Source organism: Eleutherodactylus coqui, chromosome 11 (genome assembly GCF_035609145.1).
Source record: "Eleutherodactylus coqui strain aEleCoq1 chromosome 11, aEleCoq1.hap1, whole genome shotgun sequence".
Lineage (NCBI taxonomy): Eukaryota > Metazoa > Chordata > Amphibia > Anura > Eleutherodactylidae > Eleutherodactylus > Eleutherodactylus coqui.
This window is the reverse complement of record NC_089847.1, coordinates 103,859,328-103,883,151: the sequence shown is the minus strand read 5'-3', so window position 1 is coordinate 103,883,151 and position 23,824 is coordinate 103,859,328.

Genomic DNA, 23,824 nt, shown 5'->3' with positions numbered 1-23,824 from the left:
CACGATTTGCGGATGCGCATCCGTCTAAACGTGTATTTTCCTTGATTTCAGATCCAGACTCAAAAGAGGAGTCACATAGTTTTGCTTTTAGGTGCTGATTTGTCCTTAAAAAGACATATGCAGAAAAAAGAAGTTTGAAATCGAGATTTGATGATCCATACCAGATCCAGTTGACAATTGCAATTCAGTTAAATTGGAAGGAAAAGACAACTGGATATACACCAGCCACTGCAAGACAGTCCTCGCTCTTGAACCAGAAAAAGATTCTTGTCACTGTGCTAAAAATAATGTGCTAAAAAATGTATGGTACAATAAGTTTCTTAAACATCATGAAGTATTTGTTGTAGTATTTGATGATGCAGAAAAACATAAAATTGTTGAATACAGATGCTGCCCTATTTGTGAACAGATTCCGTTTCAGGAACCTGTTCACAAGTACATTTGTTCGTATGTCCAAACAAATGCTTGTATGGAGGGAATCGCGAGTCCATCCTGCTCCATACAACATCGGGTGCAGGCTATTCTTAAAGCTGACACCCGGAGGCAGCAGTTCTGACAAGCTGGGTCGCTCGTTGGGACTGTTAACACTTTAAATGCCGCTGGCAGAATATACAGCGGTATTTAAAGCGTTAGCAGTTCCCACAGGCAACGCGGCTTGTCGGAACTGCTGCCGCCGGCTGTCTGCAAGGGTCCCGTACAGTGTCCCGCGATCTTATCGCGGGATGCTGTGTGGTTGCAGGGCAGCCGGGAGCCTTCTGAGAGGCCGCGGGGCTAACTATGCAGGGTTTCAATCAATTACTATAGACTGTTATCACTTCTGGGATTGCAAAAGGTTTCCTATTAACAATGTGTGGGACAACATAACACAGTAGAAAATCGGGCCAGAAGATAGGATGCCCTGAGCTCTGGATGACAATTATCTGGCATCCTAGATCACATGGTAGTAGCCATGCCCCCTTTGTGTTACCTCATGATGGACTGTCATCAATGGTAAGCCCTGAATACACACTCATCAAGAGAGCTGCGGATAATTGGCTGAGCCCAAATGGTAAGCTTCATGTAATGTCTATGGGCATAGCTAGCAGGGTGTTTTTTGCCCATTCATACTACAAATGTGGGAAAAGCTAGTGAAAGCTACAGACTAAATAGATAATCAGATTTTTGCAGTGTTGGGGCTCGTTAATTATACTAATGAATTTCAAGCTCAATTGTCATTACTAACCAATACACAATAGTGCTAGATGACCTTACAGTTGCATGCTTTCTATATGCAAGGCTGGGACAAAAGAAACATAGAAGCTCACAAAGGTTGTTCTTTCAAGATACGAGAACCTTCCTCCATACCGTAATTCCGCCTACAAGTGTAGGAACCCATAAAACTTGTTTCACACTTCAACACTCTGCTCTACTCTCCAAGATGAGTAGGGATCATAATAAGAGCTCAGGTTAGGTACAAGTCATAGACTTCTCTACCATTAAGGGTAAACCTATGGTAAAGGACCTAGGTAGAGAGGTATTGATGAAATGCTCACAAAAGGGGGAAAATTGTGAGAAAATGTATCACAGTTAACTCTATTTTCTTTCTAACATCCATTTTTTTATATATATATATATATATATATATATATATATATATATATAGTGGCAAGTGGGTTTCTCGCCTGCGGATTCCCGACCTCTCAGACCAGAAAATGGGCACCACACGTGTATAAATGGCTCCAGACACATGGATTCTTTAAATCTGGTGCCTGCCAGTTTTATTCCACAGCCCAACAGCATAACAAATACAACATGTCACACAGTCCATTGTATAGGGTGCACAACCCATAGGGCTACCATCACTAACCCCGTCCAGGGTGTCTGGAGGTTGTCCTCCGCCAGACTGGCATGATGGTTCCCTAAACAGGTCTACACAGGACCTCAGGCTAGCATCCCTTCAGCTCCACTGAGCTATCACTTCTTGTGAGTGTGACAGGAACTGACTCTTTTGTATCTACCTGCTATACCCATAAGGAAGCTGTCTGTTTGTAATCAAAAATTAAATTGTGTCTCTCCTTGCAAAAACTTAGCGCCTGCCTGCAGCCCTCTTCAGGCCCTGCTGTGTACTGCACACACACACAGATGTATATATGCGTGTATGTGTTGGAGTGCAGTACACAGAAGGGCCTGTAAAGAGCTGCAAACAAGACTGGGAAGGGTTAACACCTATATAGTAGCATTACAAGTAGTAGTGATATAATAGTCTCGGATGCAAGATATATGCTAAAATTAAACTCTAATGCATATTTCTTGTCATTACTTATTAAATCTCTTATTATAAATAAGTTAGAGGATCTTTGCTAAGCTTTTGCAAATAAAGACACAATTTGCTTTGCGGTTACAAAATGACAGCTTCCTCATTGAACTGGAAAACGCTCTGCGCAAGAATAAACAGCCAGATAGAAATCACAAGTGCTATGAGACATAAAAGCTATTTTCAGATTAATGAAAATGAAATATGAATCATGCAACTTACAATAAGACTCTGCCTAGAGATTGATGACGAGCTCTTCTTGAGGAAGAGCTTGCAATCATACACGGCGCATGTCGCACACTCGCTTATTTGTTTGCTATTATAAGGCCTCATGTCCACAGGCAGATCATATTTATCAAATCCGCGCGTGAAAAAAAATGCAAACCCTCATCCCATAGGAAAGCATTGACCATCCGTGGTTAATTAAATAGCCATGGATGGTATTTTAAGTGATTTGCGGATTTCATGCACGTGAAAAAAAACATGACATGCTCCATTTTAGTGTAGATCACACGTGTGGGAGCTTATATCTCCATTGATCTCCCGCATATTAAAAAAAAAAGACAATTATATTGTATCCGCAGCAGAAATCCGCACGGGCCTGATTTTCCCCATGGACAAGAGTCCTGAAAGTCTGTTGCGATGTAGAATAAAGGGGAACTATCTGATTTAGGCCTCCTTCACATGGGTGACATGGCATCGCCGCGAGTAAATCGCAGCGATATCGCATTGCTGCACCATGCGATATCGCTGCATCTTCTCCCGGCATCACATGCGAGGATTTTTGGGGGGGTGGCTTGAAATATAAGTCCTACCACAAAAATAAGCTGTAGCTGAAGAAAAAAAAATAAAGTATACATCACCTCTCCCTCGCTGTCTGGGGCGCCGCTGCAGCTTCTCCCCGAGTCCCGGAACTGATCATCTTCTTCATCTTCTGGCTGGAAGCGCTGGCTGTGATTGGCTGACAATTAGCCAATCACAGCCAGTACTCGATAAATGGCTGTGATTGGTTCAATCACAGCCATTCATCGAGCACTGGCTGTGATTGGCTAAGCGTCAGCCAACCACAGTCAGCAATTCCAGAAGGTGGGGATTTTTAATCCCTGGCCAGAAGATGAAGAAGAGAAGCAATGCCAGGACCCGGGGAGAAGCTGCTGCGGCATCAGAGAGAGCTTCTAAGGTGATGTGTATGCTTTTTTTTTTTTTTTTTTTCTGCATCTAGGGCTTAGATTAAGCTTTGACAGTAGGATTTCCTACTGTCAAAGTTGCATCGCACCGCATGAAAATCGCGTTTTTGTGCGATGCGATGGAACAGAGACGAAGGCTCCATAGGGAAACATGGGCTACAAAACCTTGCATGTCGCGGACATATTGCCGGACTCGCGAGGTCTATGTGTCGGGTTGTCACATGCTACAAAACATTGCAAGTGTGAAGTAACCCATAGGAAAGCATGGGCTTCACATACATGTGATTTGTAGCACTGTAGCAACGCGACAAAATTACGCGAGTTTGTCGCCCGTGTGAAGGAGGCCTTACACTGAGAAAGAAATGTGGCGTCTCATAGTTCTGTGGAGTGCTTTATTCTTATTATTTGATTTGATTTGAAAAGACCAAAATATACCTGAAGCATAGAATTTGCTAACCTGCCCATAGAGCAAGAAGAAAAGTGCCCATGCTATTGCATTGTCTCTACAGAATTGTGTAGTGTTAGGGTTTATTATGTTAAGTCTAACTGTTGTGGCATTCATTGCAGATTTAGGACTCGGTCAGACGACCGTTTTTTGCCGCGATTTGCGGATCGCATGATGGATGCGCATCCGCCAATCGCGTGACCGGGCCGACGATTCGCCGAAAAATCTGCAGCTAGCAGAGTTTTCGGCGAAACGGGCCCGATCAAAGGAGCACTGTCCAACCCATTGAAATTCAATGGAGCCGGCAATACAGCCGGCTCCATTAAAAGCAATGGGCTGCCGGCGAGCGCGGCATGAATTTTCGGGAAGGGCTTAAAAATATAGCTGAATGGGCTGCCTCTGATTGGTGAGGGCTGTGACCAATCAGAGGCAGCCCATTCAGCAGGCGGGGATTTTAAATCCCCGGCTGCTGAATACTACACAGAGCAGTTCAGGAGAACTGCCGGCCAGACATGGCTGAACTCCGGCTGCTGGGAAAAGGTGAGTATACATTTTTTTTTTATTTTTACACATTTTAGGATGATTTTCAGGGAAGGGCTTATATTTTTAAGCCCTTCCCGAAAATTTATCCCGCTCTCGCCGGCAGCCCATTGCTTTCAATGGAGCCGGCTGTATTGCCGGCTCTATTGAATTCAATGGGCGAACATCCTTCTTCTCTGCCACAGCTGTTACAGCTGTGGCAGAGGAGAATGATCTTTATAGCATATGTTCTCAATGGGGTCGGCGCTGCTGCCGCCGGCCCCATTGAGCGCATATATATAAGAACACAAGGAATCGCAGAACGCATATAGGCGCGATCTGCGATTCCTCGTGTCCTATAATTTATCGGACATCCGCATAAAAAGCTGACATGTGACCGATCCCATTGCGAAGCAATGGTTCTATATATGCGCAGATCGCATGCGCATCCGCAAATCGCGGCAAAAAACGGTCGTCTGACCGTTGCCTTAAAGTGAACAATTCGATGTGCAGGCTGACTAACAGGCTGACCAGCAGCGGCAGCGCTAGCCCCATTGAAAAGAGAAGCAGAATGCTTATGAGTAAATTTTTTTTACATTTTTTTACACACTTTTTGCAGATTATCGGGGAAGGGCTTATATTTCAAGCCCTTCCCCGATAATTATTCCGCAGGGCTTGCCAAAGCAGTGCCTTCAATGGGATCGGCAGCAGTGCCAGTCCCATTGAAAGCAATGGGATAGAATGCTGCGGACTTCTGCCACAGCTGTGACAGCTGTGACAGCTGTAGCAGAGGATTCCTTCATCCCCGCGGTTCCCACGAGGAAGAAGGAAACTCCTGCCACAGCTGTCACAGCTGTGGCAGAAGTCCGCGGCATTCTCCCTATGTTTTCAAAGGGGCTAGCGCTGCTACTGCTGGCCCCATTGAAGCCACTAGCGATATGCCGGTTCTATACCGGCGTCTTTTGTGCGCTGCGAGGCGCAGCGCAAGAGAGAAAATATCGCTAGTGAGTGTCCACCCTTAATGGTATAATATTATTTTTTGTTTCTGTACACTTACTGATGCTTTGTGATCTGAACAATGGTTCTTGGTATATCTGTTAATTGTAATTCCCAGTTAATTCCAATTAAGAGACCCTTCCTTAAATGCGGAGACTTTTTCTTGGGTGGAGGTACTTATAAAAAATTGTTTGTACACCAACTCTTCCATTCAGTCAAGGTTCTAGGTCTCCTTGTCCCAAGGTCTGTTGTGGCAGGAACAGTCTTCATACTCCCCTCCAGACACGGTTCCATGTGCTATGTGTGCATTTAGCATAGAGGGCTGTACTATGTATATGGGTCCATAATATGTCTTGATCGAATCCACAATATTGACTATTAACAGAAAAATATTTGCAGGCCACATCTTGGCAGATGCACTGAGCAAATCCCTTAACACATTCCAAGTTTAGAAAGCAGAGCCTGAAGTGTAAATAAATGTTGAAACTGCTGCTTTTTCTGATATGTTTCATGAAGAAACCAATTAGTAGCGAGGTTCATATCCCCTGGTCTAGTACTCACAAACTAATTTCACAGTTGATGAAAATTCTTAAGGTGATGCACTCTAGAATGAGCCATCCAAGGTAATAACAGCATGCCAACTGCTGGCATTTTTCCATGGAGAATAAGAAATTATAAGCACATCCTAAATGGATACATTCATAGAATTAGTAGAAACAATGTATCTATCATTGATATTCAGATATGAATCTCACCTTGAGTCCATACTATGCCCATAGATTCATCATTATATTCATATTTCGCATGGAATGAAAGTCAGATGTCATTGCTCATGTTCACCGAAGATTATATTCTGTTTAAAAACTAAATGCTTCATATCAGGAAATGTTTATATTGATAGGATATAAAGCTGCTCGAACCCAACACACCTCACAGCTAAGGCCTTATTCATATGAATATGTCTGATTTTGGTGCATGAAAAATGGACCAATTTTAATGAATACACATGTATATCCATGTGACGTTCATATGTGTTGCGTGTGTCTGTTTTTACAGTGTATCTGAGTGTAATCTATTCACTTTTTTTTCTCACATGCAAATAAACTGAAGGGACTCAATGTTTTTTTCTAGAATTTAGGTCTGAGGGGCGACCTAATAGCTATGTATAATATATTCGAGGACAATTCAGAGATCTTTTCCATCACCAAACTACTAACGACGACCTGTCCGTCCGTGCGTGAGTGAGTGGGTTTATGAGTGACTTACATGCTCCGCCACTGATCACATGACTGTGACATCATCACAGGTCCTGTAGGCTGTGGTCTGGCTAGTTGTTCGTTAGTATTCCATAGCAACTGAGGCTGCAAGGGGTTTGTAGTCTGCCCATAATCTGCACAAGGATGCAGTACTTTAGAGGCGAAGCATGTAACTCCCTCACTGGCGATGAAGGAGCTTTGATGATGTCACTGTCATGTGAACAGTGGTGGTCATTCTCTTGGGATGAGCATCACCATCATGTGATCAGGGGCAAAGCATGACGGTGATGTCATCACAAGTCGTTCATCTCCAGTGCTATGCTTCTTTTGATCCCTGTTGCATGGGATGAACAATGAATGTAGCAGTGCTGTGTGTGTGTCTTGCATGTAGCACAGCTGTGTGGCGCATTGCGCCACCAGAAACACTGCTACTATAATTTCCTAATAATTACTAGTCTATTTATACCCAGGAATGTGACTATAACAAGAGGGTGCCCTCTATAGTTAGAGCAAAGAAGGTTTCTACACTAACAAAGACGGGGTTCTTTACTGTAAAAGACTATGGAACTCTCTGCCTGAGGACGTGGTGATGGCGAATTCACTAAAAGATTTCAAGATGTTTCTTGAGTGCAATAATATTACATGTCATAGTCACATTACTTCAGAAGAGTTGTTGATGCAGAGAGTTATTCTGATTGTGAGACTTGGAGCCAGGAAGGAATGTTATTCCTTAAAATGAGGAAAGTTGGCTATTATGTCAGGGGATGTTTTGTTTTCCTCTGGATTAACACTGCAAGAAAATAGGCTAAACACAAGCCTTTTTTTTAAATTCAAGCCGAAAATACTAGCTAATTGCTTAGTGAATAACAGTGTGTACATGGATACGCTCTGTTAGAAATGCGGAGAAAAAAAAAAAGGGTGGAGCAAAACCCGTACAATTAGGATAGGTATAGGAGAATGTAAATACTGTGAGGGTTCTGATGGTACTAAAAAGTAGTAGAGGTGCACCTACCAGATGACGCACCACCTGAGTGGGTATGAGTGAACAAGAGGATAAGACTAAAAGTAATGGTGGTCATGGCGCAACATTCTAAATGTGAAAGAAATATTACAGATAATGCAGCGTCAAACTTCTCCTTTATTAAATAACATGCATAGACAGCATGAGAAAATGTGTTTCTGGGTAAAATAGCCTTCATCAGTTCGGCTGGTTAAGATATACAGGCTAAGCAATACATAGTGAAAGGCAAAAATCAGAGTGAGAGCTCAATTGCACGGGCGCCGAGCCGCCCGTGTTTCTGAACGATAAGACGGCACCGGCCAGGTAAAAGAACATATGGCTGACAATGGAGCCAGTCAAGCGGAGATTCGTCAACACGCTGTGCGGCCGTCTTTATCCTCCAGAAACACAAGTGCATCGGCACTTGTGTGACTGAGCCCTGAAGAATAAAAGTTCATAAAAAATTTGAAAAAAAAGAGAAAAATAAAATTTAAATATAATTATAAATATAAAACACATTATTATGGTATCAAAGCATAGTGAATAAAAATTAGATACAATTATATATAGTATATTAAATAAACACAAATATTTATGGAAAATAAATATAGCAATAGTAAAAACTATATGAGAAAAGGTGTCTAAAACATATATCCAAATCAATGTAAAATGATGAACATAAAATATTACATAACAAGGTTAAAAAAACCTGACAGAAATATACAGGTGAATATGAGACCGCAAATGGGGAACCACTCATTTGAGATTGAAGTCAATACAGTTTCCCTCGTCTTTATGGTTTCTGAGAGATGAACTATGTCATGTATCATAGATTTTCAGTTTTTCACGTATAGAATTTAATATTGAAGTTGCAACCCCTTTACTTTTCCAATTTAGGACCTAAAGAATGGTCGTGCCAAAATTCACATTTGTGCAGTACAGATGTATGTTATTAGTTACATTACATAGGGGATCACTTACTTTTGTGCTTAGGAATGAGTAATCAAGTTGCCACCCCTTTACTTTTCCTATTGACGACCTAAAGAATAGTCATGCCAAAGTTCATATTTGTGCAGTACAGATGTGGATTATCAGTTACATAAAATAGGGCTGTGGTGGTGACCTATGGCACACGTGCCAGAGGCAGCTTGCAGAGCCCTCTCTGCTTGCACACGTGCCGGCAGCTGCTCACCATAGTAGTGAATACTGGCTGGGATGCCACAGCTCCCCGGCCAGTATTTACTCAGCGGTGCTAATCCCAGGTGCACACTGTGACGTCAGTGTGCACCCTGAATCCTCCTCCCCTAACCTCTCCTCCTTATTTCCGCGAGAGCAGAGGGGAGGAGGCATCTGGATGCATACACTGATGTCCACAGCAGCACCGAGCAGAGTAGCAGTGGTGCTTCTGTATGAGAGAGATTGCTGAAATGTCCTTTGTAGTGCCTCTTGTGTGAGAAAAACTGCAGCAGGCCCATTCCTCCCGCTTGGTCTTGCTGATGCCAGCTCTGCCTCAATTGCCTCCACTGGAAGGTTTAGGCATTACACAGTTCCAACTAAAATCAATAGCTGTAAAGCACCTCTGAAGTGAGAGATGATTGTTGGTCCATAGTTGAGAGTCCTGAATATACAACTACTCTATATGAACTCAGAATTCAGTCAGGTTCGGATTTCTCTGCAATTTCAGTATGTATACAGAGTCTTCAAAACCTACAGTGATTCATGGCTCTGGAAAAGTATAAATCCAAAATATGAATCTCAGAGTCTGTACATAGAAGTCTATAGATCCTAAAATGGGCATTTATATTCTCCCTGTAGAAAGAAGGAAAGCTGAAAAATGGATTGGTATTATATACTCCCCTGAATATCAATCAGTATTGTCTTCATAACAGGGGCGTAGCTAAAGGCTCAAGGTCCGGGGTGCAAAATTCAGCTTGAGCCCCCCTCACCGCACTTCATGACAGCTAGCCATCGATTGTTTTGAGCCTTCTGCAGCATCACTGGATCCCTTAGGAGGCCCACCCATAAAGTCTCAAAAGATTAGGGGCATGAGCTCAAAAGCTCATGAATACAGGAGACACCCAGGTTACACCAGCATGCGCCACATTACTATACATAGGAGATGTATAACACACCAACTGTGAATATATAATTATACAGGAGATACCCAGGTTATACCAGCATTAGAGATGAGCGAGCACCAAAATGCTCGGGTGCTCGTTACTTGGGACGAAAATTTTGCGATGCTCGAGGGTTCGTTTCGAATAACGAACCCCATTGAAGTCAATGGGCGACCCGAGCATTTTTGTATATCGCCGATGCTCGCTAAGGTTTCCATTTGTGAAAATCTGGGCAATTCAAGAAAGTGATGGGAACGACACAGCAACGGATAGGGCAGGCGAGGGGTTACATGTTTGGCTGCATCTCAAGTTCCCAGGCCCCACTATTAAGCCACAATAGCGGCAAGAGTGCCCCCCCCCCCTCCCAACAATTTTTACTTCTGAAAAGCCCTCATTAGCAATGCATACCTTAGCTAAGCACCACACTACCTCCAATAAAGCACAATCACTGCCTGCATGACACTCCGCTGCCACTTCTCCTGGGTTACATGCTGCCCAACCCCCCCCCCCCTGCACGACCCAGTGTCCACAGCGCACACCAAATTGTCCCTGCGCAGCCTTCAGCTGCCCTCATGCCACGCCACACTCATGTCTATTTATGAGTGCGTTTGCCATGAGGAGGAACCGCAGGCACACACTGCAGAGGGTTGGCACGGCTAGGCAGCGACCCTCTTTAAAAGGGGCGGGGCGATAGCCCACAATGCTGTACAGAAGCAATAAGAAATATAATCCTGTGCCACTGCCATCAGGAGCTGCACACGTGGGCATAGCAATGGGGAACCTATGTGCCACACACTATTCATTCTGTGAAGGTGTCTGCATGCCCCAGTCAGACCGCGGTTTTTTATAAATAGTCACAGGCAGGTACAACTGGGAATCCCCAACTCCGCAATGGGAATTCCGTGTGCACCCACAGCATGGGTGGCTCCCTGGAACCCACCGGCTGTACATAAATGTATCCCATTGCAGTGCCCTGGACAGCAGAGCTAACGTCAGATTAAATGCAGGTGGGCTTCGGCCCACACTGCATGCCCCAGTCAGACTGGGGTTCTTTAGAAGTGGACACATGTAGTTACAACTCCGTGTGGACCGACAGCATGGGTGGGTGCCAGGAAGCCACCGGCGGTACATAAATATATCCCATTGCATTGCCCATCACAGCTGAGGTAATGTCATGTTTAATGCAGGTGGGCTTCGGCACACACTGCATGCCCCAGTCAGACTGGGGTTCTTTAGAAGTGGACACATGCAGTTACAACTCCGTGTGGACCGACAGCATGGGTGGCTCCCTGGAACCCACCGGCGGTACATAAATATATCCCATTGCAGTGCCCAGCACAGCTGATGTAACGTCAGCTGTAATGCAGGTGGGCAAAAAATTAATTGGATTACACTGTAGGCGAGGGCCCCAAAAAATTGGTGTACCAACAGTACTAATGTACCTCAGAAAAATTGCCCATGCCCAACCAAGAGGGCAGGTGAAACCCATTAATCGCTTTGGTTAATGTGGCTTAATTGGTAACTAGGCCTGGAGGCAGCCCAGTTAAAATAAAAATTGGTTCAGGTGCAAGTTTCAACGCTTTAATGAGCATTGAAACGTATAAAAATTGTTTAGAAAAATTATATGAGTGAGCCTTGTGGCCCTAAGAAAAATTGCCCGTTCGGCGTGATTACGTGAGGTTTCAGGAGGAGGAGCAGGAGGAATATTGTACACAGATTGATGAAGCAAAAATGTCCCCGTTTTTGATGGTGATAGAGAACGATGCTTCCATCCGCGGGTGCAGCCTACGCATTGCTTAGGTATCGCTGCTGTCCGCTGGTGAAGAAGAGAAGTCTGGGGAAATCCAGGCTTTGTTCATCTTGATGAGTGTAAGCCTGTCGGCACTGTCGGTTGACAGGCGGGTACGCTTATCCGTGATGATTCCCCCAGCCACACTAAACACACTCTCTGACAAGACGCTAGCCGCAGGACAAGCAAGCACCTCCAGGGCATACAGCGCGAGTTCAGGCCACGTGTCCAGCTTCGACACCCAGTAGTTGTAGGGGGCAGAGGCGTCACCGAGGACGGTCGTGCGATCGGCTACGTACTCCCTCACCATCCTTTTACAGTGCTCCCGCCAACTCAGCCTTGACTGGGGAGCGGTGACACAGTCTTGCTGGGGAGCCATAAAGCTGGCAAAGGCCTTGGAGAATGTTCCCCTGCCTGCGCTGTACATGCTGCCTGATCTCTGCGCCTCCCCTGCTACCTGGCCCTCGGAACTGCGTCTTCTGCCACTAGCGCTGTCGAATGGGAAGTTTACCATCAGTTTGTCCACCAGGGCCCTGTGGTATAGCATCATTCTCGAACCCCTTTCCTCCTCCCCCTCCTCCTCCTCCTCAACGCGCTGAGATATAGACATGACGGTGCTCTGACTATCCAGCGACATACTGTCTTCCCCCGCCTCCGTTTCCGAGTGCAAAGCGTCTGCCTTTATGCTTTGCAGGGAACTTCTCAAGAGGCATAGCAGAGGAATGGTGATGCTAATGATTGCAGCATCCCCGCTCACCATCTGGGTAGACTCCTCAAAGTTTCCAAGGACCTGGCAGATGTCTGCCAACCAGGCCCACTCTTCTGTAAAGAATTGAGGAGGCTGACTCCCACTACGCCGCCCATGTTGGAGTTGGTATTCCACTATAGCTCTACGCTGCTCATAGAGTCTGGCCAACATGTGGAGCGTAGAGTTCCACCGTGTGGGCACGTCGCACAGCAGTCGGTGCACTGGCAGATTAAACCGATGTTGCAGGGTCCGCAGGGTGGCAGCGTCCGTCTTGGAGTTGCGGAAATGTGCGCTGACCCGGCGCACCTTTCCGAGCAGGTATGACAAGTGTGGGTAGCTTTGAAAGCGCCGAACCACCAAATTAAAGACATGGGCCAGGCATGGCACGTCCGTGAGGCTGCCGAGCTGCAGAGCCGCCACCAGGTTACGGCCGTTGTCACACACGACCATGCCCGGTTGGAGGCTCAGTGGCGAAAGCCAGCGGTCGGTCTGCTCTGTCAGACCCTGCAGCAGTTCGTGGGCCGTGTGCCTCTTCTCTCCTAAGCTGAGTAGTTTCAGCACAGCCTGCTGACGCTTGCCCACCGCTGTGCTGCCACGCCGCGTGACAGCGACTGCTGGCGACGTGCTGCTGCTGCTGACACATCTTGATTGCGAGACAGAGGTTGCGTTGGAGGAGGAGGAGGAGGAGGTTGGTTTAGTGGAGGAAGCATACACCGCCGCAGATACCAGCACCGAGCTGGGGCCCGCAATTCTGGGGGTGGGTAGGACGTGAGCGGTCCCAGGCTCTGACTCGGTCCCAGCCTCCACTAAATTCACCCAATGTGCCGTCAGGGAGATATAGTGGCCCTGCCCGCCTGTGCTTGTCCAAGTGTCCGTAGTTAAGTGGACCTTGGCAGTAACCGCGTTGGTGAGGGCGCGTACAATGTTGCGGGAGACGTGGTCGTGCAGGGCTGGGACGGCACATTGGGAAAAGTAGTGGCAACTGGGAACCGAGTAGCGCTGGGCCACCGCCGCCATCATGCTTTTGAAAGCCTCCGTTTTCACAAGCCCATACGGCAGCATCTCCAGGCTGATCAATTTGGCAATGTGCACGTTTAACGCTTGAGCGTGTGGGTGCGTGGCGGCATACTTGCGCTTGCGCTCAAACAGTGGCGCTAGCGACGTCTGGACGCTGCGCTGAGAGACATTGCTGGATGGGGCCGAGGACAACGGAGGTGAGGGTGTGGGTGCAGGCCAGGAGACGGTAGTGCCTGTGTCCTCAGAGGGGGGTTGGATCTCAGTGGCAGGTTGGGGCACAGGGGGAGAGGCAGTGGTGCAAACCGGAGGCGGTGAACGGCCTTCGTCCCACCTTGTGGGGTGCTTGGCCATCATATGCCTGCGCATGCTGGTGGTGGTGGCTCCCCAGCTGATCTTGGCACGACAAAGGTTGCACACCACTGTTCGTCGGTCGTCAGGTGTCTCTGTGAAAAACTGCCACACCGTAGAGCACCTTGACCTCTGCAGGGTGGTATGGCGCGAGGGGGCGCTTCGGGAAACAGTTGGTGGATTATTTGGTCTGGCCCCGCCTCTACCCCTGGCCACCGCACTGGCTCGGCCTGTGCCCACACCCTGACTTGGGCCTCCGCGTCCTCGCCCGCGTCCACGTCCTCTAGGCTTACCCCTACCCCTCAACATGCTGTATTACCAGTAGTGCAGAAACAGAACGCTGTAATTAAATGTGCCACTTATTGGCCTGTGGTTGGAGGCTGACTTCGCTTACGGAACGCACAGCAGAGCCAGGAAATAATTTTGCGCAAGCCTGCTGTAACACTTAGCTGGCTGCGTATGAATTAGGACAACTACCCCCAGCACAGACCCAGTACACTGAGGACGGTCACAGGCAGCCCAAATAGATTTTTTTTCCTAAATGTTTTTGGAAAGGCCCACTGCCTATATTCAATAAATATGTCTTCTGTCCCTGCCTCACCACCAGTACTGGCCCTGGACTATGTATAATTACTGCAGGGTGCAATGCTCTGCACGGCCGATATACAAAAAAAAAAAAAAGTGCAACACTGCAAAAAGCAGCCTCCACACTACTGCGTATGGTTAGATGTGGCCCTAAGAAGGACCGTTGGGGTTCTTGAAGCCTAAAATACTCCTAACACTCTCCCTATAGCAACTCCAGCAAGACAGCACTTTCCCTGATCTCTGTCAGAACGCATCTGTGGCGAGCCGCGGGAGGGGCCGATTTATATACTCGGGTGACACCTGATCTCGCCAGCCACTCACTGCAGGGGGGTGGTATAGGGCTTAAACGTCGCAGGGGGAAGTTGTAATGCCTTCCCTGTCTTTCTATTGGCCAGAAAAGCGCGCTAACGTCTCAGAGATGAAAGTGAAAGTAACCCGAACATCGCGTGGTACTCGTTACGAGTAACGAGCATCTCGAACACGCTAATACTCGAACGAGTATCAAGCTCGGACGAACGCGTTCGCTCATCTCTAACCAGCATATAATTACACTGGACAACAATAATCCACTTTGAAATTTTTTCCTTTCTCAAAATAGTTAAACTACCCTAATTTTGGACCGAGAAACACAAATATGACAGATTTTGTTTAGTAGGCCTAAGGGCGCCCACCCACTGGCGTTTGCGATTTTCGTGCGTGAAAAACGCCGCGTTTTCGCGGGGTTTTTTCCGCGTTTTTCGCGGCGTTTTTTGCCGCGTTTTCGCGGCTTTTCCATTAATTTCCATTGACTTTCATGGGTGCATTAGGAGAAAAATAAGGACACATATGCAACTGACAGTTCCTATGTTAAAAAACGCAACGCAACGCAACGCAAAACGCCAGTGGACAGGAGCACATTCAATTCTAATTGCTCTGCAGAAAAAACGCAAAACGCAAAGAAAAAAAAATCTCCAGTGGGTGGGAGCCCTTACTCTGGTTTTATAGATACACTAACTTCAAATAAAAGGGCTTAATCACGTGAATGCATTCTCTTTGCTAGCCGCTTGTACTCCTTCTCTGGTGCGTCTCTTGTCATTGTCCACCAGTACTCCGCAAGCAGAGAAGCTTCAATTTTCCCTGATACCTCTGTTCCATTTTTGGTATATCCTGATGGAATCGCTCTCCATGTTCATCACACACGGCATCACAGTTGTCAGAGAAGACGTCCAGGTGAGAATGTAGGAAATGGATTTTGAGTGGCATGTTGTAACCTAATCGATGGTACTAATTCAACATAGTTGTCAACTCTTCGATTTCCCAGGAAGCCATGCCCAACATCTTTAAACGCCTAAGCGTGTGGATCTGAATAAAGGTATATATATTTAACTTAAATGGGCTACATCTCAGAGCCAAGAGCTAACTCAAAGTTTTCAATGTCATTTTCATTTTTTCCATGATGATATGATTAGGGAATACCTATTTTCAAGTCGGAAAGATTTTCACTGTTGACCAGTGTTATATACAGAGGATGCCCATGTTATACCAGCATGTTCCATATCAAGAAGATATTACTCACCGAGGCAGAGAAAATCAGTTATCCACTATCTAACCTTCACTGTCCTGAATTCTTCAAATATATAAAACTTAACTTTTATTGTTTTATACACGATAAAAATTCTCTAGACATATAAAACACTATGAAACCAAACCCAATATATAGCATAGTCCAATATCAACAATACATCTGATTAGATACAAGTATTGTGTCTAGTTATAGTGTTAGATCAAGATGTACCTTAACCCCTTGAGTGGCGGGTTTCCTACCCCCCTGTCGTGCCCATCAGGGCAGGTTTTTTAAATGCCAATCATTTAATTTCAACTAATTTTGCAGTCGCGTTCCAAGAGCCATAACATTTTCATTTTTCCATTGACACGGCCATGTGAGGGCTTGTTTATTGCTGGAGAAGTTGTACTTTTTGATGGCATCATTTTTGGGTATATATAATGTATTGCATAACTTTTGTGAAAAAATTTGTAGGGAGATAAGGGAAAAAAAGTAATACAAGTTAAATCACCCTCCTTTCAGTCACCCTGTCTCCCAGAAAAAATGCAATGAAAAGCGATCAAAAAGTCGCATGTATTCCACAATGGTACCAACGTTAACTACAGGACGTCGTGCAAAAAATGAGCCCTTGCTCAAGTACGTTGATGGAAAAATAAAAAAGTTATTGCGCGCAGAAGATGCAGCAGAAAATAATTTTAAAAAATTAAATGTCTTTGAAAAAAAATACAAGTGCTATAGTAAAAAAAAACTATACACATTTGGTATCATAATAATCATACTGACCCATAGAATAAAGTTATCAGGTCATTTTTGTTGCAGTTTGTGTGCGGTAGAAACAAAACGCACTGAAGGATGGTGGAATGTCATTTTTCTTTCATTTTACTCCACTTAGATTTTTGTAAAAGTTTTTCAGTACATTACATGGTACTTTAAATGGCACCATTGAAAAATATAACTCATTCCGCAAAAAACAAGCCCTCATACAGCGACGTCGATGGAAAAATAAAGGAGTTATGATTTTTTAAACGGGGGGAGGAAAAAAGAAATGCGGAAAGAAGAAAAAAAGGGACCGTGTCATTAAGGGGTTAAATAATGTACTAACTTCCTTCTCTGGGTCATTACGATACAGGGATACCACATGTGTGATTTTATTTTTAATTTTTCACAAAGTAAAGGGAGACAAGTGTTTTTAATTTTATTTATTTAATTTTTTAATTTTTTTTTTTTTTTTTTTTTACTTTATTTTAGGGGACTTCTACAGAGACCCATCAGGACTCCCTGATCACATTCTGGGGGGGGGGGGGGGGGTCCCATGGTGGCAGCCCTTTACATGCTGCAGTCACATAGACTGCAGCATGTAAAGGGTTAACACAGCAGAGATTGGAGGTTTTCTCTGACCTCTGCTGTAAGAGCTGGTACCTAGCCAAGCACCAGCTCTCCCTGCAACAGAGACCATCGGCTTGCTTCTGACAAGCCGATGGTCTCTGTAGCAGCCTGTATACAAAGCAGGATATTAGAAGCAGGAGAGTGCCAGCATATCGGCAATATCTTCCTGCTTCTCAATGTCCTGCTTTGTTCTCTCTGGGTCTGTGCAGGCAGAGCACAATGTCACAGCTTGTGGCATTGTGCTCTGCAGCTCCCATAGTGATACATGGCCCGGAAATCTTCCGGGCTATATCGCTATGAGCAGTGGAGCTCGTCCTGGAAAATTTCCGGGAGTGCCACTCAAGGGGTTAAACCAAACCATGTACTGTCTCAATATAGATAGTATACTATTCTGAGCTAAAGATAATGTACATACTCATGGGTAGAGTACCATCATCTAGATACCCAATTAGAGTATCCCGACTATCTGGGGGCTTAACAGTACAGGGAAAAAGTCATTGAACTGTGCTTATGTGTATACACACACTGTACAAACAGGTGACTATGGGGATTTATAGGTATTATCCACCTAGTCCTCTGGATAGATCATTCACTTATATTACTGCCCGCTTATACTTCACAATGGTGTGCTCATATTTACACCTAATTCCACTCTGATGATGCTTCAGTAATATACTATTCAGCTCAAGTGGGTTTATGGCCATGGATGTTTCGACAGGTTCTTTTATCAAGATCTTATGATTTGGGTTTATGCACAATCGTTTTTTGGTTCTTGGGTTTATGCACCCTAATTTTTGGTTTGGTTTGGCGCATTTCTGTTGTTTGATTCAACTCACCAGGAACCACTTTTTATGATACAGGAAAACCCAATAAAACAAGACTATTATTTGGTGAGCTATCACTCACAGTTAGGCACCAAAGGGTGTCAACTCTCCTTTACTGAATAGAATACAGTAAACATTGGATGCCAGAAATATCCAATGTATATTAATTACAATTAATCACAAGCTATTGGAACATCCTTTAGCACCAGAGCCATCTGAGGATATATTGCTGCTGTTGTAAAAGTTTGTATACTGGGGTTATATTGGAGAGACCAGAGAAAGAAGCTGTATCATGTTTATATACCTATTATCTTGCCTGTAGATATACTCCGGGAGACTTTGATTTCTTTTAAATCTGGCACCTGCCAGTTTTATTCCACAACATAGTAAAAATGTGTGTATAGCATAACACACAGTCTAGGGTACCCAGGGTATCCATTACTAGCCCTCACCTGGGGCATCTAGAGGGCGTCCTTCTCTTTCAGATGGGTGATAGACCCAAACTTGTCCGCACTGGACCTTAGGCTTGCAGCCCTTCCAGCTTTGCTAAGCTAAGCTGTCACTTCCCGTTGAATGTGGTAAGAACTACTCTTTTTATCTTAGTTCATGCCACACCCATAGGTGTTTTATGTTCTTTCTTCAGGTTCCAGAATGCCTGTCTATAGCCCTCAGCAGGCCATTCTGTGTACTGCCCTCCTACACTCTAGGATTTACCTATCATTAGAATAGGTTCATTGCTGAAAACCATGGTGACTTAGTGCTCCCCCACAACGGAAATCCGCCGCAGTATGTCGCAACGCCATGGACAGCTGGCCAAAGACCTGCAGTAATTGTTTAAAATGTGGTAGGAACATAAACAACTTCAATATGTGTATAAACAGTCACATAAACTCCCACCACCTGCTACCTTGCAGAGCCCACCTGGACTAGAAGGCAAGAAGGAGCCTCATCCTGCTCCCTCTTTTGCTGCTGAAGCTGCCTCTTCCTCCATCTCCCTCCCTGTTCATGCAGCAGCCTCTGAGCACAGAGAGGCAGTTTAGGTCCCTCATCTGTTCACCTGGTAAAATTTGTCCTTTGCAAACACTGTTTTAAAACAAGCAGCCTACCAGTTGTCACTTTTGGCATAATTTTTGGCAACTCTACTGTGTTTCCTTGGAGGAAGAAGAATAGGAGGCCAGTGCTTAAGTTTTGTGTTCACCTGGCTGAATTTGTCCTTGTAAAATGTATGACATTGCTTTTAAAACAAGCAGCACACCCGTCGTTTTCCTTGCACAATTTTTGGACCAATTAGACCCATGTGGGCTCTCATTTGTTTTAAGTTACCCCCGTGAGCTTTGATTGACCCCCTACACCACTGTAAAATATTTTGATCAATTTTTAGAAGACGCGCAGTGCTCCCAAGATGTGTGAGTGTATTCTCATGCAATTTGGGGGTATTTGGCTGCATTGGAGACCTTCTTGAAGGCAAATTAGTGAAACAGATTATTACCCTCATTGACTTTAAAAGCAGTTAGAATCGGCCATCATTTTGGTAAAATCAGCTCAATCTTGACCCAAACCAATTGTTCCACTAATCGCTCATCACTAGTCTCTACAAACATGACCGAGCACCATGTCATAGAGTGTGAAACGTCATTGGCCAGCCCAAAATATGGATCTCAATCTCATCAATCATCTTTGGGACAAACTAGAATGCCATATTTGAGCACATCCAACTTGCCCATCATCCCTTGCATAACTATCGGAAGCTCTCTTTGAGGAATGGAAGTAAATCCCTCCACACATCTATTAGAATTAGGTGGAAACCATGCCAAAGAGGGTTATTGCAGCTATTGAGGCTAAAGGCAGCCCAACACCTTTTGAAAAATGTGAATAAAATAGAGCTTAATCCCTAGTGTATTACTGATCTATATGTTTTGTCTCCAATGGCTTCTATATGGATCCATAATACACATTTCACTGCACATCAAATCTGAAGGTTGAATTTATTAACAAATTTGAATGGGACATTGGGAATTTTTCCCATTGATGACCTACTTGTAGGATAGGTTGTCAACAGATTATCATTGGGACCACTCAGGATCCACAACAATCAACTGATTACTGGTGCTGTTATCAGTACAAACAGTGCAGGAAGTAGAACGCACTGTGCAGCAACCTGAGTTGGCTGCTGAATTCAATGGGAGCTGTGCCTGCAGTACCAAACTGGGCCACTGTAATTTTGACAGCACTATCTGCTTCCACACTGACAAAATTAACTGATGGGTCCCAGAGAAGCAGACCGCCATCAATCAACTATTGATGACCTCTGCTGAGGATAGGTCATAAATAGAAACAATTTCCAAAGTTTTATGTTTTTGTCAACTATACTGGCAGTTTGGCAATTTGTAAATAATCGCTGATAATTAAAATACATTTTCAATAGTAAACCATCATTGTTAAGGATTGTTCTCAGCATCCGGTTACACTTAAATCATATTATTGTTTTCGGTGTTCTGACAAGTATATTAAATAAGCCGAAAAACACATGAAGGATCTGTTCCCCCGCTCCTGTTCAGTACAAGAATAAAGCAAAACTGCTGTGCAGAATCAATACAAAGAACTTTGTTCTGCAACGTATGTGTGTTTTCCAAGTCGGTATGGCTAATAAAACTGTTTGCAGAATACCCTAATCACCTACTAAAAGAAGTCTGGGTAGAAATATAATGATCAATACTGAAATGTCAAGGGCACCAGTGAATGTTTTGACAGCAGTACAAAGAACATAAACCAGCATAAACTTGTTATTATAAGGAACAATGAAAAAAAAAAAATATATATATATGTTATTCTTTCACTGTGTTCCATTAAAATATTGACTTTTTCAGGTTTAGATATTCTAAAGCAGACGTCTTTCTGATGATTCTACTGATTTACAGGTACAATACACCAGTAATTTCTTTTAGCCAATAGTTACAAGTTAAAATATTCTATTCAACAAAAAATCTTTCCCAACTGAATATATCAATAATGTTCAAATAACATTAGTCTAAGGGTGCCTACCCACTAGCGATTTCTTTTCTTGCGCTGCGAGGGCCTCGCAGAACAAAGAAAACTCTGCAATATCACTAAATGCTTTCAATGGGGCCGGCAGCCCCATTGAAAACATAGGGAGTATATCGCAGACTTCTGCCACAGCTGTGACAGCTATAACTGGAGAAAGTGACAGCATATCAAGTGCATATGTACAATCCTTCTTTATCCCTCCATTGTTGTGACATTTCGACCCGCTTGGGGTCTTTGTCAAGCTTGATAAAGACCCCAAGTGGGTCAAAACATTGCAAGAATGGAGGAATAAAGAAGGATTGTACATATGCACCTGATATGCTGTCACTTTCTCCAGATATAGTGGTTTATGCTCATGAGTCTCAGGCTTAGACTCTCTAGTGATGTGCATCTATGATCTGAATGATCTGGCTACTGGAGCACATGCCAAAAGGAGCGCTGTGGGCTAACTGTGTTTGAATAACTCTCTACAGATGTGGCAGATGTACAGGATGCTAACCCATTACTTTCAATGGGATCTGCGCTGCTGTGGTCCTATTGAAAGCAGTGGGTTGCAGGCAGCCCTCGCAGCGATGATTTCCGGGAAGGGCTTGAAATATAAGCCCTTCCCTGAAAATCGTTCCCAGCTGGTGAAAAAAAAAAATTATATACTCACCTCTCCGCCGCTCAGGCGCGTCCTCCGGCTGGCTCTACGGTACTGCTGTGAAATTCTTTCAGCAGGTGGGGATTTAAAAATCCCTGCCTCCTGAAAGGGCTATGCTGATTGGCTGAGCGCTTAGCCAATCACAGGCAGTGCACAGCCATTCATCAAAAGCACTGCCGTAACTATAGAGGATGCAGGGAATGCAGTTGCACTCAGGCCCAGGAGCCTTAGGGGGCCCATAAGACCTCTCTTCTCCATATAGGGAGCCCAGTACTATGAATAAAGCATTATAATTGGGGGCCCTGTTACAGGTTTTGCATTGGGGCCCAGGAGCTTCAAGTTACGCCCCTGATCAATAGTGTCGGGGAGCCAGCTGGAGCATGTGCCTGAGCGGCAGAGAGGTGAGTATATAATTTTTTACATTTTTTTCACCAGCTAGGGATGATTTTCATGGAAGGGCTTGTATTTCAAGCCCTTCCCTGAAACTCACGCTGCTGGGGCTGCCTGCAACCTACTGCCTTCAATGGGGCCACTGCAGCGCCGACCCCATTGAAAGCAATGGGATAGGAATAGCATCCTGGACTTCTGCCACAGCTGTGACAGCTGTGGCAGAGGATTCCTTTATCCTCACAGGCTGCCGCTGGCCCCATTGAAAACACTGAGCGATATCGCAGATTTTTTCTTTGCGCTGCGAGCCTGCATTGAGAGAATGCAAATGAGTATAAAACTATTGAAAATCATTGGTTTCATAATCATCACTCTCGCATCGCAGGAAAAAATATCGGTAGTGTGTAAGCACGTTTAGGGCTCCTTCAAACGAGCGCATGCATATTTGCGTCCGCCTCAGCGCTGTGTTTTTGTGGAATGAAGTATGCTTTTTTGCACAAGTATCATCATATTTTACTTTACTTTTTCTGCCTGCAGGATGTTTATCTGCGCACGGGACACAAAGACGCACCAATTGAAATGGCTAATTTGTCTAATGAGTTCCAGATGTGTTCTTTTTCCTGTGATTCACTCAGTGTTTCACGGTAAAGAAGCAAGCGCCACAAAATTTCAAGAAAAACATTGCAATTACCGCTGCCTCCCAATGCAGCTTAATCAGGGCTAGTATTAATGAGTTTTGGAGCTGTGCATCAGAATAATAGAGCTCTGAGTACTATAAAGATATAGAAAAAATTAATCAGCAGATCATACATGAATTTTTTTTTGATTCAGCAAGTAACCAGTTTTGTATGTATATATATATATATATATATATATATATATATATATATATATCAGCTACCTTGCTTAATCAGTCCTTTCTATCTGAGAAATTCCCTTCCCTGGGTCATGTGATCTCATAGTGACCCCCTGGTAATTACTTGGCTTTCTATTCTCTCAAAGAGTCACCGCAGCTCAGTCACCAGACCTTCCTGTATGAGGAAACTACATGGACTGTACCACACATGCTGTTCTCAGGTAGTACAGGAATTCCTATCACATTACTGCTAATTATTAGAGGTTCCTGTCACACAAATATAGTGAAGAAGATGATAGTTCATACCTCATGACTGTATAGTTGGGGTCTTTAGTAGAGATGAGTGAGCATGCTCGTCTGAGCTTGATGCTCGTTCGAGCATTAGCATACTTAAAGTACTCGTTACTTGAGAAAATGGAGAGGAGAGAGAGACTACCGAGCATGGGTCAGCATGGAAAATGCTCGATGCTCCCATTGACTTTAATGGGGTTCGTTACTAAAAGTTTGGCTCGAGTAACGAGCACCCAAGCATTTTGGTACTCGCTCATCTCTAGTCTTTAGCTTATTTAGGTGAATGTGAGGTTAATCATATTCACTCTGTCCTCCCAACAGACTGAGATGGTACAGTCTATAGCTGATCATGTGATATTGTGCTGATGCATCAGGGGATTGATATCACAGGACACAATAAAAGTGAAAGCAAAATCAAGATAGTGCATGATAAGCATCAAGCAGGAGGCTGCACTGTGTGGAAGTGACTGGAATATCACTCTGAGGGTGCATTCACACGAACGTATATCGGCTCGGTTTTCACGCCGAGCCGATATACGTTGTCCTCGG